Source organism: Hyla sarda, chromosome 1, assembly GCF_029499605.1.
Source record: "Hyla sarda isolate aHylSar1 chromosome 1, aHylSar1.hap1, whole genome shotgun sequence".
NCBI classification, from domain to species: domain Eukaryota; kingdom Metazoa; phylum Chordata; class Amphibia; order Anura; family Hylidae; genus Hyla; species Hyla sarda.
The window spans coordinates 238848681-238861989 of record NC_079189.1 but is presented as its reverse complement, the minus strand read 5'-3'; positions in this window follow the sequence as shown (position 1 = coordinate 238861989).

The window sequence follows — 13309 nt, the reverse complement described above, 5'->3', positions numbered from 1 at the left end:
CCGTCTGTGCGTACGATTCCATCAGTTTTTGACTTTGCACAGTTTTTTTTCTTGGAATTTCAATCAAACAAGTGAAACTTTATTCATAATGGAGTGAAAAGTTAAAAACGTATACGATTTTTTCTTAAAAAAACGGATGCAACCGGACATCATTTTTCAAACCGTATACGGGTTAAAATTTGTACACACGTTTTGATACAGTTTAGCCCAGTTTTGAGGAATTAGTTTTTCATCAAAAACCTGATATGGGAACTTGCAATATTAAGTATTGCAAAAACGTGATGTGAATGCACCCTTAGTATTGTCTATTATGTTTTTGTGTTATTTTCTTGATTTTTATTTATTTTATTATAAATATCCCTTCTCCATTCAGGTCATGGGCAGATGCAGGCTATATTGTCTGGGAGTTTTCAAAGTCAATAGATGTATCACTGATATATCAAAAGACATATTATCTTACAAAAGTTTCTTTCTAAAAGATCAAGACAAATAATGGTTGTTCTATTTGCCGAAAGAGAAACCTGTGAATTTACATTTCAAAGTCTTTTCTTCCTAATTATAGTTCCATCATACAACGCTAATAAGGTATTGCCCCGAATGTATGATGGATTCTTAATTGGGAGGAAGATAAATAAGTATAATACACTTTATGAATATGTCAGATCATTCATTCAAGTGGCTCAGAATCCCTTTGTCACCCATGTTAAAGGGGTACTCCACTGGAAAACATTTTTTTTTTATCAACTGATGCCAGAAAGTTAAAGAGATTTGTAAATTACTTATTTTTAAAAATCTTAACCCTTCCAGTACTTCAGCTGATGTATACTACAAGGAAGTTCTTTTCTTTTTGAATTTCCTTTCAGTCTGACCACAGTGCTCTCTGCTGACACCTCTGTCCATGTCAGGAATTGCCCAGAGTAGGAGAGGTTTGCTATAGGGATTTGCTCCTATTCTGGACAGTTCCTAAAATGGACAGAGGTGTCAACAGAGAGCACTTTGTTCAGATAGAAAGGACATTCAAAAAGAAAAGAACTTCCTTTAAAGCATACAGCAGCTGATAAATACTGGAATGGTTAAGATTTTTAAATAGAAGTAATTTACAAATATGTTTAACTTTCTGGCACCAGTTGATAATAATAATAATAATAATAATAATAATAATAAATCCAGCGGAGTATATATTTTAAGTCATTCAGTTTGGAGATCAACAAATTCACAGTTTTTTCCCCATTAATAATAGTAGCCTTCATAGAAATGTCTGTGGAACTTGTGGCAAATCTCTATCCTGATTGCTGCAGTATAAGGCTACGAAGTTGAGTTCTTTGGGTTATCCTGGCAGATAGATAGATATTTAAAATATATTAGATAATAAATAAAAATGGAACAATAAGGATGTGTCTATGGACACATTTGTTATACATTTTCCAGCATATACATTGCATGTACATTGCAAAACAGTATACAATGAAAAGATCCTTCGATAATGTGTTATAAAATGGAAAATAAATTGACAAAATAAGCAGAAAATTCTACTTTAAAACCCATAAGATGTGTTGTTCAAAATAGCTGTGTTTAATAAAGAACGTTGTAAATGAATCATTAGGTTTTCTTATAAATATTGCACTTGAATATATGTGCGTGGTCATGTTTTGTTTTACAGTTTGGCTTAAATATTTAGATTTCAATGAACATCTGTTTCTTAAGACATGTATTATACTCTTATTATGCTGTCATTAGCTAATAAACCACGATACATAAGAAAGAATGTACGCCACATTAAAGTAATGCATTATCAAGCCTTATAGGACACGCAAGTTCTGTGAACCATGATGAATCTTGTGTACGTTTTTGCAGTCATTTACTAGATTTACTGTGTCATGACTTGAGATGTTGGCTGGTGCATAGGCTTATATATGGTATATATAATGCCCTGTTGTATATCTTGGCTGCATCACTTATTTGTTATTGCTGTCCACACTTTGTCTTCTCTAGATCTTTAGGAGACCATGTCCTTCTTTGAGCAGGTAACAGTTATACTCTAGAAAGACAGGTGTAACTTGAAGGTCCTGGCTCCACTGACAAGTCTATAACAGGTCCTCCCACCTACTATGTGCTACTTTTAAAGAGGTATTCCAGGGAAAAAAAAACACTTTTTTTTATATCAACTGGCTCTAGAAAGTTAAACAGATTTGTAAATTACTTCTATTAAAAAATCTTAATCCTTCCATAAGTTATCAGGTGCTGAAGTTGTGTAGTTCTTTTCTTTCTGACAACAGTGCTCTCTGCTGACACCTTTGCTTGTCTCAGGAACTGTCTGAAGCATTAGTGGTTTGCTATGGGGATTTGCTCCTACTCTGGACAGTTCCTGAGACAAGCAAAGGTGTCAGCAGAGAGCACTGTTGCCAGACAGAAAAGAACAACTCAACTTCAGCACCTGATAACTTATGGAAGGATTAAGATTTTTCAATAGACATAATTTACAAATCTGTTTAGCTTTCTAGAGCTAGTTGAGATATATATATATATATAGAATATATATATATATATATATATATATATATATATATAGAAGGAGGGGGGAGCAGCACTTCTTGAAGGTCAATAGGCAGGTGCTCGCAAGTCTCAGGGGCCCTGGTCACGGCCCAATGTAGATTCAAGACGGTATGAAGGCGACTGCAGCACAGTGCTGCAGTCGCCTTTATACCGTCTTTATATATATATATATATATATATATACATATATAAAAAAAAAACTTTTTTTCTTGGAATACCCCTTTAATACTGTCTGAAAATATAAAGGAGGCAACAGGCTGCACTCACCGTTGAGCAGTGGTACTTTATTTCATGCGTTGTACATCACAGACACAAGCAGGTGCGGCGGAAGTGAAAGTGGCAGGATCCGGGACAGACTGTTTTGTTACTTTCATCACTTCCTCTAGCCAGAGTCACCAGAACAAAATCAGATCCCTAGGACCAAGTGTCATATACCACCTCTAGCCTAATTTGACCCAACTCTACAATCGTTTAATTCTGTGATGGATAGATCACCTATGCCACAATTTACTTCTCTTATGTTAACCACTGATTGAATGATGCCATGTTCATTCTCTATATTATACCATATGTAGTCCCACATGCTGCAAAACATTATCCCTACAGTAGTTCAGATAACTCAGACCTTCAAATACTGCAGACCTAGAAGGAAACAATGCCTTTTCTCTTCAAAAAGAGGTTCTTCAGCAGCTAACATGCTTTCTAAGGATTAATGAATAATTATTAGGAATATAAGGAGTCACCTGGAAGTTCCATGACCTGTATGAATGAACCTTCCGTCTATACGGGGTACAATACCCCATGTATTTAGCATAGAAGGTATACTACGGTATCCATGTATTCGTATTGAATAATGAAGTGTCTCCTAGGTAGAGTTTTGCCATAATATACAGAACATCTTCCGTTTTCCACTATTTCTGTATCTATAACTAATACTATTACCTATGTTAATGCCCTTTATGGAAAGCTGGTAAATGTTTGTGTGGAGCTGGAAGGTGCGAACTGTGAGAAAAACCCCAAATCTACCTAGATTTTAATGGCATAAAAAAGCCGGATGTAGACATGTTTTCTTTGTGACACGTGAGAAGGGGAAGTCCATGACAAGCTCAAAGTACTGTAAATACACGTTTCTTCGTCTCTCAGTACCTGACATAAGTGCAGTCATTTTACACCTCTTCATCTGTTAACACCTTTCTGCTATCAAGCAAGGGGAAGTTTACAGAAAGTGCTTTTACATCGTATACACGAAACATGCATATATTCATTCAGTGGGGTATCATCAGTCACAAGCACTACTAAGGTTTACATGAAATGATCATAAAATGACATATTATGAATAGGAGGAAATCTCATCCAAGGAGGATAAAGTCATAACCAAGTATAGCTGAAAGGTACACAAGAGCACATTTCAGCCCAGTCCATACAGTGTGCAGTACTGAAATGGAAACAGTGGAAGGAGAGGAAAAAGGGGGTTACAAACGAGCACTACTGCTTTAAGAAATGGATTCAGGACGCCACTTATTATGCTTTAGAGCGATAGGACAACACGTTTCGGCACCAGCATGTGCCTTCTTCAGGTCCACAAAACAATTAATTTAAGACATCCTGTAGCCTGTGTTGTGCTAGGATGGCGTGGCTACAGGACAACACAACACAGGCTACAGGACATCTTAAATGAATTGTTTTGTGGACCTGAAAAAGGCACATGCTGGTGCCGAAATGCGTTGTCCTATCGCTCTGAACCATAATAAAATGTCTTGTGCTACAGTGGTGTCCTGAATCCATTTCTTAAAGCAGTAGCGCTCATTTATAACCCCCTTTTTCCTCTCCTTCCACTGTTTCCATTGTTTCCGCACCCTTTCCGGATACGTATAGGGGTTTCGAGCTGCACAACTGCCGCTACCAACTTCCACTTTACCCACTCCCCAGGTGAGGTACTGCCGCTGCTGATAACCTCAGCAGGACATCACATTGCCTTGAGTGCAGTGGTTTCTGGCCATCCAACCACGTCCCCACCACACATGAGTGGCCCCTACCTTTTTTTAAACTTTTTTTCTCATAGTACTGAAATGGGCTCTCTACATCTTCAAATGAAGGGGTTAAATTTTATTAGGCCTAAGCAGAATTATCCTTATGGATTTGCAAATGTTAATACAATGAATTTGTATGAAAAGGGCCACGAGCCGCTATAAACTTGTCTTTTTTTTATTCCTTTTATGATTTGCATTGACTATAGATGTATATAGAGCTTTTATTTAAACACAGATTACAGTCTTTGGCATCCGTTCAGATTCCTAATTTATATGTTTATGCTTGAAAATGTCTGTTTTGCTAGAGTTGCATGCAATGATTCCACACACGTTTGCCAGGCCACAATTTTTTGTATCAGTTTTTAGGTCTATTTTAATGTTTCTTGGCATTCTTTAGCAGTGTTTGTTATACTGTATAACAGCTGCTGTAAAGAAGTAAAAACATTACTGGAACATGTTCACTTTCACTAATGCCGTGCTACTGGGAGACATAGCAGTACATCCAAACATACAATATTAGATTCTGCAGATTTGCTGCAGTGTTTATTGTATGAATTGTGTCCATCGGAGTTGTGGCTCGATTTTCTACACAGTCAGTTTGCCTCTTTAGTACCCCCACATTAGATTGGCAGTATGTTCCCACACATAAGGTTGTAGTTCCCCCACATTAGGTTGTAGTTCCCCCACATTTGGTTGCAGTTCCCCCACATTAGGTAGGCAGTATAGTTCCCCCACATTCGGTTGTAGTTCCCCCACATTAGGTTGGCAGTATGTTCCCCCATGTTAGGTTGCAGTTCCCCCACATTAGGTTGCAGTTCCCCCACATTAGGTTGCAGTTCCCCCACATTAGGTTGTGGTTCCCCCACATTAGGTAGGCAGTATAGTTCCCCGACATTAGGTTGTAGTTCCCCCACATTAGGTAGGCAGCATAGTTCCTCCACATTTGGTTGTAGTTCCCCCATATTAGGTAGGCAGTATAGTTTCCCCACATTAGGTTGGCAATATGTTCCCCCACATTAGGTTGCAGTTCCCCCACATTAGGTTGGCAGTATGTTCCCCCACATTAGGTTGTAGTCTCCCCACATTAAGTGCAGTATAGTACCCCCACAGACATACAGCCTTCAGCCATATACAGTGTATGGCTGGAGACTGCATGTCTGTGTACTGCCTCACAGTGCTCCATCCACCGCTCCTCCAGTCATGCCATAGCAGTAGGTCCCGGGACCAGAGGAGCGGTGGTCGGAGAATCGAAGCTGAAGTGTAGCTGGTAACTTACCATGCCGGCCAGCGCGCGTCCTCCTCCTCGATGCTCAGATGCTCCGCTCCTCTGTTCCTATGGGCTCACGCACGGGACGTGAGCGACGTCCCTGCGTGTGCTACGTTCCGGCGGCCCCTGTGTTTTTAAAGTTAACGTCAATAACTCCACCCCTTTTATGGACATGCTGAAGAAGAGGGGATGAATATTAATGAAGGGGGCAGAGTTATTGGACAAAGGGGTAGGTCTGTCAGATTCCCTTTAAGCACCATTTTGCTGTTCATATATACATATATTGCATGGATCCCATAGTAACAGAACATTTCACTGTAAGAAATAGTTGACAAGCTTGATGTCAGACACATTTCTACAATACATGTAGAATGTAGAAACATTTCTACATATATAACTGTACATTGGCTGATGTAGATACTACACTTCAAAGAATGTATATCACCTAGAGATACACTTTACATAATCCAGTGGTATGTGTCTGTTCAGTTCACAATCCAATGGTATGTGTCTGTTCAGTTCACAATCCAATGGTATGTGTCTGTTCAGTTCACAATCCAATGGTATGTGTCTGTTCAGTGCATTGATGATGGCAAGGTGGAACTGTCATCCCCCAGCAATCAGCCCCCCCCCCCCCCAATTAACTGCTCCACAGTGTCTTCTGCTCCTGCTGGGAGCCCTGCAAATGGAAAGTCATTTAGTATCAGCATAAAATTGTGTAAATAGATGAGAGAACACTGTATGCCTCCAACACCTTTTAATAAGGCCAGAAGACACACATCCAGCATCACGAGAAGACAGGAATAATAAAACTTGTCACATCAGCAGATTACTTTCTTGGCACAGACTTCCAAAGGAGAAAAGACTAATCTTAAAGTAGCTTGTCTATGAACAATGGGGGAACATTATTGTGGTATCCCGGTACCGTATTGCATACGTTACCTTGTGGTGAGGTCCCCAAAGTCAGAGTTCCTAGGAACAGTGGGGGTCCTCTTCCTTAGTTAACCCCTCGTCACCCCTCTAGCTATAATTAATGTATATATAAGTGTAAAGATGTATATTTAATATTCTTACCTTGTCTGCGTCGCAGGACACGCGGGTCATGTGACCGAGTTGCAGAACTCTATGGTTTTTGCTAAAGGACCTTTGGTGGTTTTGGACATGCGATCACCCACAAGCCATTGTAACGGTGAGTGACAGCTGATTGGACCAATCCAAAACGGACAGCCCCTGCCCATATAAGGGAGCTGTGCCATCTTGATCGCTCTCTTGGGTTGCTGATTCTGGACAAGGTAGGACCTCCGCAGCTTACAAGACAAATTACTAGGCCTAAGCCTTGCGGCCTAAGCCTGCGCTAGAGACGGATAGTTCATACAATTCCCCCGCTATCTCCGCAAGATCTCCGGACCTAATCAAACCCCTAAATCCGGTGGATCTATGCAAATACAATCCTCTAAAGCTAAAGAGAACTTTCCGGTCCTAAGCATCTGTCCTAATCGCTGCTGTGCTGTTTAAATAGACTCTGTCATCTGGACTGTTATCGTTATTGCAAATACAGAAAATCTTCAGTAAAGATTCCGTAAGTTTTAAGTTCAGCACTGCTGTGAACAAACTCACCTATCGCTCTTGGGAAGGGTGGCAATAGGCCCAGCATCAATACAGAGTTTTAACCCTCACCCTGGTGTCACGAGTGACAAGGGTTAACAGCGCCCTTTATAATACTGAACAGCCACACCCCAACTACCCTACACCCCCAAAAGGCTTTATTTCCCAAGTTTACCACATTATCATTTATCATCTAATCTGCCTCAAAAAATTCCACTTTTGGGGGTTTCACAATACCCATCCCAAAGTGGTCATGGCTTATCCAAAGGAGCAGGGCAAGTGCACCCACCATATTTACTAAAGCGTACGCCTGAATATGTCCCATTTATGTTTTTCTTTGCTGTTTGCTTACATCCTTTCTCGACGATAACTAAGTTTACTTATGATGTACTTGGGTATTTAAAGGGGTTATCCACTAGAAGATGAATTTAGTACCTGCCAGACAGTAATGGACATGTTTTTGAAGGATCTGTGTTTGTCTTGGGACTAAATGGCAATTTTGTGAGATTACCATAACACCGCAGCTATCTTTTTGTGAACTGACTGTCTCCTGTTGGAGTTTGTTCTCTTAAACTACAAGTCCCATATATCCTTGTATGTAAGTGTGAGGCAACTTTTCTCCCTCCCACACATCATTGGGAGAATTGGGAGACCACCATGAAACAGATATAGACTGGAACAATAAACCTGTAGAATGGTGCTTCACCAAGACTGGGATAAGGTATAGAACAGATTTATTTGCTTAAAACAGGGCATTCAATCCCCAACCGGGATCTTCAACATACCTGATGAAGATCCCGGTTTGGGATAGAAACACATTTTTTTAAGCAAGTAAATCTATTCTATACCTTATCCCAGTCTTGGTGAAGCACCATTTTGCAGGTTTATTGTTCCAGTTGTTCATAAGTTTCTACTGCCGGATGTCAAAGCCTGGGTTAATCCTGTGGCTGCTGACCGGACATCTCTCTTGATATGTGATGATAGATGTTGTGCTCTGAGGGCAACCCGACTTGGTAAGGGCAACGGCTCGAACCTTTTACTGCTATAAGAACATCTTACGGTCCTCACTAGGGGCGCACCCCGGTTTCTTTTTCTTTAATTTTACACCATGAAATACAGGTTCAGACAATTTATTATGAACTACCCTAACTTTACAGCCCCTGTAGCATAGTCAAATGAATGATCCTGGAATACCCCTTTAATAAGAAGCTTTACCTTCATCTATAAAGTTGGTGAGCCATGCATTTATACAAGAATTTGATTTTGGGTTGAAGAACCTGTCCGCTGGGTACCCACCACTTTGTTTAGCGTGTAGGGAGCCATTGTCTATTATATTGCTGTATGAATGGTACTGTATGTCTCCTTGTCCTAACAGCTATCTAGCAGTGTCAGCAGTTTGGAACATAAATGACCGCTGACAGATTCCCCTTTAAGCAACAAACATATTTGCCAATTTGCCTGGTTTTCCAACAAAACTAGATTAAACCTAATTTTTATTTTGTAATTATTTAAATATGACACAAGGATAAAATAAAGTATGTTTTTTTGTTTTATCTTGCATTGCCTTTATTTTGTCCTTGTGTCATATTTATATAAAAGTTATGTTTTATCTAGCATTGTTGTACCATTAGTTTGCCTATTGGCAAATATGTTTGCTGCTTAATTTGAGGGCCAGCTAACAATATGAGGGTCTTCTTTTTTGTTCTAATTAAAGGGGTGCTCTGGGCAACTAAAACTTTGACAGGGGATAAGTGTCTGATTTTGTTTAAAAATGTCAATCCTTTCAGTACTTATCAGCTGCTGTATGCTCCAGAGAAAATGTAGTAGTTCTTTCCAGTCTGAACGCAGCTTGCTGAATTCCCCTGTCCGCAGTGCAGAAACAATGGACGAAGGATGCCATACAACTGATGACAACTTGTCATAAGTTGTGGCATCAGTTGCGTCGAGATCTAGGTGGATACTGAACATCTTTGAACCCACCCTTACAAATCTGTATCACTTTTTTCTAATGTTATTTCACGTTTTTTATGCTAAAAATTTGGATGCAAATTGTCCGCGATTTTATAAATGCAGTTTTACAAACAAAATACGCCTAAAAAGCAGTGTATGAACCTAGCCAAATAGAACCAAATGATCCTACATTATTTGTTTCTTCATCGGATTTGAACGGCCTCCCACGAGTTGTCTGTGGGTTCTTTTCTTATAAAAATTATCATGATAAATCAGTCAACAAATTTTTTTCCTTTCTATGTGACTGAGCCTTACTTCAAAGTGCATCAGTCTGCAGCAGTTCTGTCATGATCAGTTCTGTTTATCTTTGAGATCAATGAATGATGGATTCAATAAATCTGTTGGAAACGCATGGAAACCAATGAGATTTTGTTTTTAGTTTTTAATAAGGATAGCTTTCCAGCAGAGCAAGTGTGAACTTGGCCTTAGTCCATCACTGTGTCTATTATGTTATATTTGTTTCTTTGTTTTTGTTGAATTTGGTGTTAAAGAATGGGATACAATTTTCAATTCTGTTGTACCTCCAGATGTGGCAAAGCTCAAGATGAATTTATGGCCTACATCTTTATGCATCATAATAACCCTAATTTAACCTAATGAAAAAGTTAAACTGTATTCCTATATAAAAACATGGTTATTTTTTTTATATCTTCTTCCATTGGACAAATCAGCTTTGCTGCATCTGAAAAGTCTGTTTTACAGTGAATGTGGAACCAACAAAAAGAAAAAGATGACATACCAAACAAAGCGCACACCCACTATTAAATTACAATTCAAGACAGGATTTTTTTGTTATAAACAAACATAATTTAAAGCAGACAAAAACATTTAAAAAACATTAAAAGGCTCAAAGGCCACCACACAACAGGGGGGACCCCTAGAAAGGGGAGACCACTCCCTGGACACCTGAACAGTAAACAGTATTCAATGCATCCTCTTAGCCCTAATCAAAATAAGAGAAATAGGTTGTGTAAGTACACACACACACACACACATAAATCCTAACTCAGTACACACATATGGTAATATCTTCACCTGTAAGCACTTCAATGGTATTACATACAACCTGATTTTAGAACTGAGAAAGGAGAGCTAGAGACAGCAGATGGAGGCAACTTCCTTAGGGGTGTTTCCGAAATGGAAAAGAAAATCATTGTGCGACAAAATTGAAGAAAAAACACAACTTTGTAACTTTTGGGGGCTTCCGTTTCTACGCAGTACATCTTTATTCTGTAGGTCCATACGTTTAAAATGATACCCTACTTATATAGGTTTGATTTTGTCGTACTTCTGCAAAAAATCATAACTACGTGCAGGAGAATTTATATATTTTAAAATTGTCATCTTCTGACCCCTATAACTTTTAAATTTTTCCACGTATGGGGCAATATGAGGGCTAAGTTTTTGCGCCGTGATTTGAAGTTTTTAGCAGTATTGATTGGACTTTTTGATCACTTTTTATTCTTTTAATTATGGTATAAAAAGTGACCAAAAATACGCTATTTTGGATTTTGGAATTTTTTGCTCATACGCAATTGACCGTGTGGTTTAATTAACAATACATTTTTATGGTTCGGACATTTACGCACGCGGCGATACCACATATGTTTATTTTTATTATGTTTATATATTTTTTATATGGAATTTGGGAAAAGGGGGGTGATTTCAACTTTTAATAAGGAAGGGTTAATGTGTGTGTTTTTAAACTTTTTATTTTTTTACACTTTTATCCCTTTAGGGGACTTTTAGGAGGAATCATTTGATTCCTCATACAGATCAATGTGGTTCTATAAAACCACATTGATCTGTGTGCTCTGCGCTCGATTGATAAAGCCTGGGCCTGCCAGGCTTCATGATTCAGAGTGCCGGAGCTGACCCAGGACATGAGGTAAGCTCTCAGGCTACCTCAGCAGTGGATCACCCCCCCCCCCCCCCCGCTCGTGAGCGATCGCACTGTGGGAAGGCGATCCACACCACTGGACCACAGGGATGGAATAAAGGCACCTTTAAAGGGACTCAGCGTTTTTCTGTTTTTGCATTTTCATTTTTTCCTCATCACCTTCTAAAAATCATAACGCTTTCAATTTTGCACCTAAAAATCCATATTATTGCTTATTTTTTGCGACATCAATTCTACTTTGCAGTGACAGCCATTTTACCAAAAAATCCACAGCAAAATGGAAAAAAATTCATTGTGCGACAAAATTCAAGAAAAAATTTCATTTTGTAACTTTTGGGGGCTTCCGTTTCTACGCAGTGAATTTTTCGGTAAAAATTACACCTTAACTTTATTCTGTAAGTCCATACGGTCAAAATTATACCCTACTTATATAGGTTGGATATTGTCGTACTTCTGAAAAAAATCATAACTACATGCAGAAAAATTTATACTTTTAAAATTCTCATCTTCTGACCCCTATATTTTTTTTTCCGCGTATGGGGCAGTAGGAGGGCTCATTTTTTGCGCCGTGTTCTGACGTTTTTATCAGTACCATTTTTGTATTGATCTGGCTTTTGATCGCTTTTTATTCATTTTTTCATGATATAAAAAGTGACCAAAAATACGCAATTTTGGACTTTTGAATTTTTTTGCACGTACGCGATTGAACGTGCGGTTTAATTAGCAATATATTTTGATAGTTCTGACATTTACGCATGCGGCAATACCACATATGTTTATTTTTATTTACACTTTTTTTATGGGAAAAGGGGGGTGATTCAAACTTTTATTGGGGAAGGGGTTAAATTACCTTTTTAAACTTTGTTTTTTTCAGTTTTTTTTGCAGTGTTATAGCTCCCATAGGGGGCTATAACACTGCACACACTGATTTTTTACCCTGATCCCTGCAAAGCCCTAGCTTTGCATGGATCAGCGTTATAGGGGGTTGATAGCTCAAGACTGTAGCTCAGGCTTGGAGCAATCAAACGCTGATCGGACGCGTCGGAGACAGGTGAGGGGACCTCCGCTCGCGTCCTAGCTGATCGGGACATCGTGATTTTATCGCTGATTTTATCGCTGCCGGGAAGCTTTTACTTTCGTTTTGGACACGGCAATCAACTCAGACCATTGTGCCCCGCGCTATTAGCCCAGGGTCCCGGCTATCATTAGCAGCCGGGACCGAGCTGGTGTGATGCGGGGCCACGGCGTGACCCCATTTTAAACACCGGGCGCAGGGCGTACAGGTATGCCCAGCGTCCTTAAGAGGTTAGACACCGAAGTCAGCTTTGACAGGGGCAATCTAAAGAGTTAATAGCCGGCTGCGACAATCTCCGCATGTCGGCTACTAATTCCGGCCCCCAGCTACAAGAATCAGCTGGGGGCCGGCCGGTATGACTCAGGCTCAAGTCGGGAGCCTGCATCATACCCCGTTAACGGCCCATGGGCAAGTATACACGTCCATGGTCATTAAGAGGTTAAGCAGGGGGATACATGTAGCACTGCATGATTTGAGTCCCTGGTGACGTAGTGTGTTACTGATAGTAGCCTTTGTTACTTTGGTCCCAGCTCCCTGCAGGTCATTCACTAGGTCCCCTTGTGTGGTTCTGGGATTTTTGCTCACCGTTCTTGTGATCATTTTGACACCACGGGGTGAGATCTTGCGTGGAGACACAAAATTGAGGGAGATTATCAGTGGTCTTATATGTCTTCCATTTTCTAATAATTGCTCCCACAGTTGATTTCTTCACACGAAGCTGCTTGCCTATTGCAGATTCAGTCTTCCCAGCCTGGTGCCGTTCTACAATTTTGTTTCTGGTGTCCTTCGACAACCATAGTGGAGTTTGAAGTGTTACTATTTGAGGTTGTGGACAGGTGTCTTTCATACTGATAACAAGTTCAAACAGG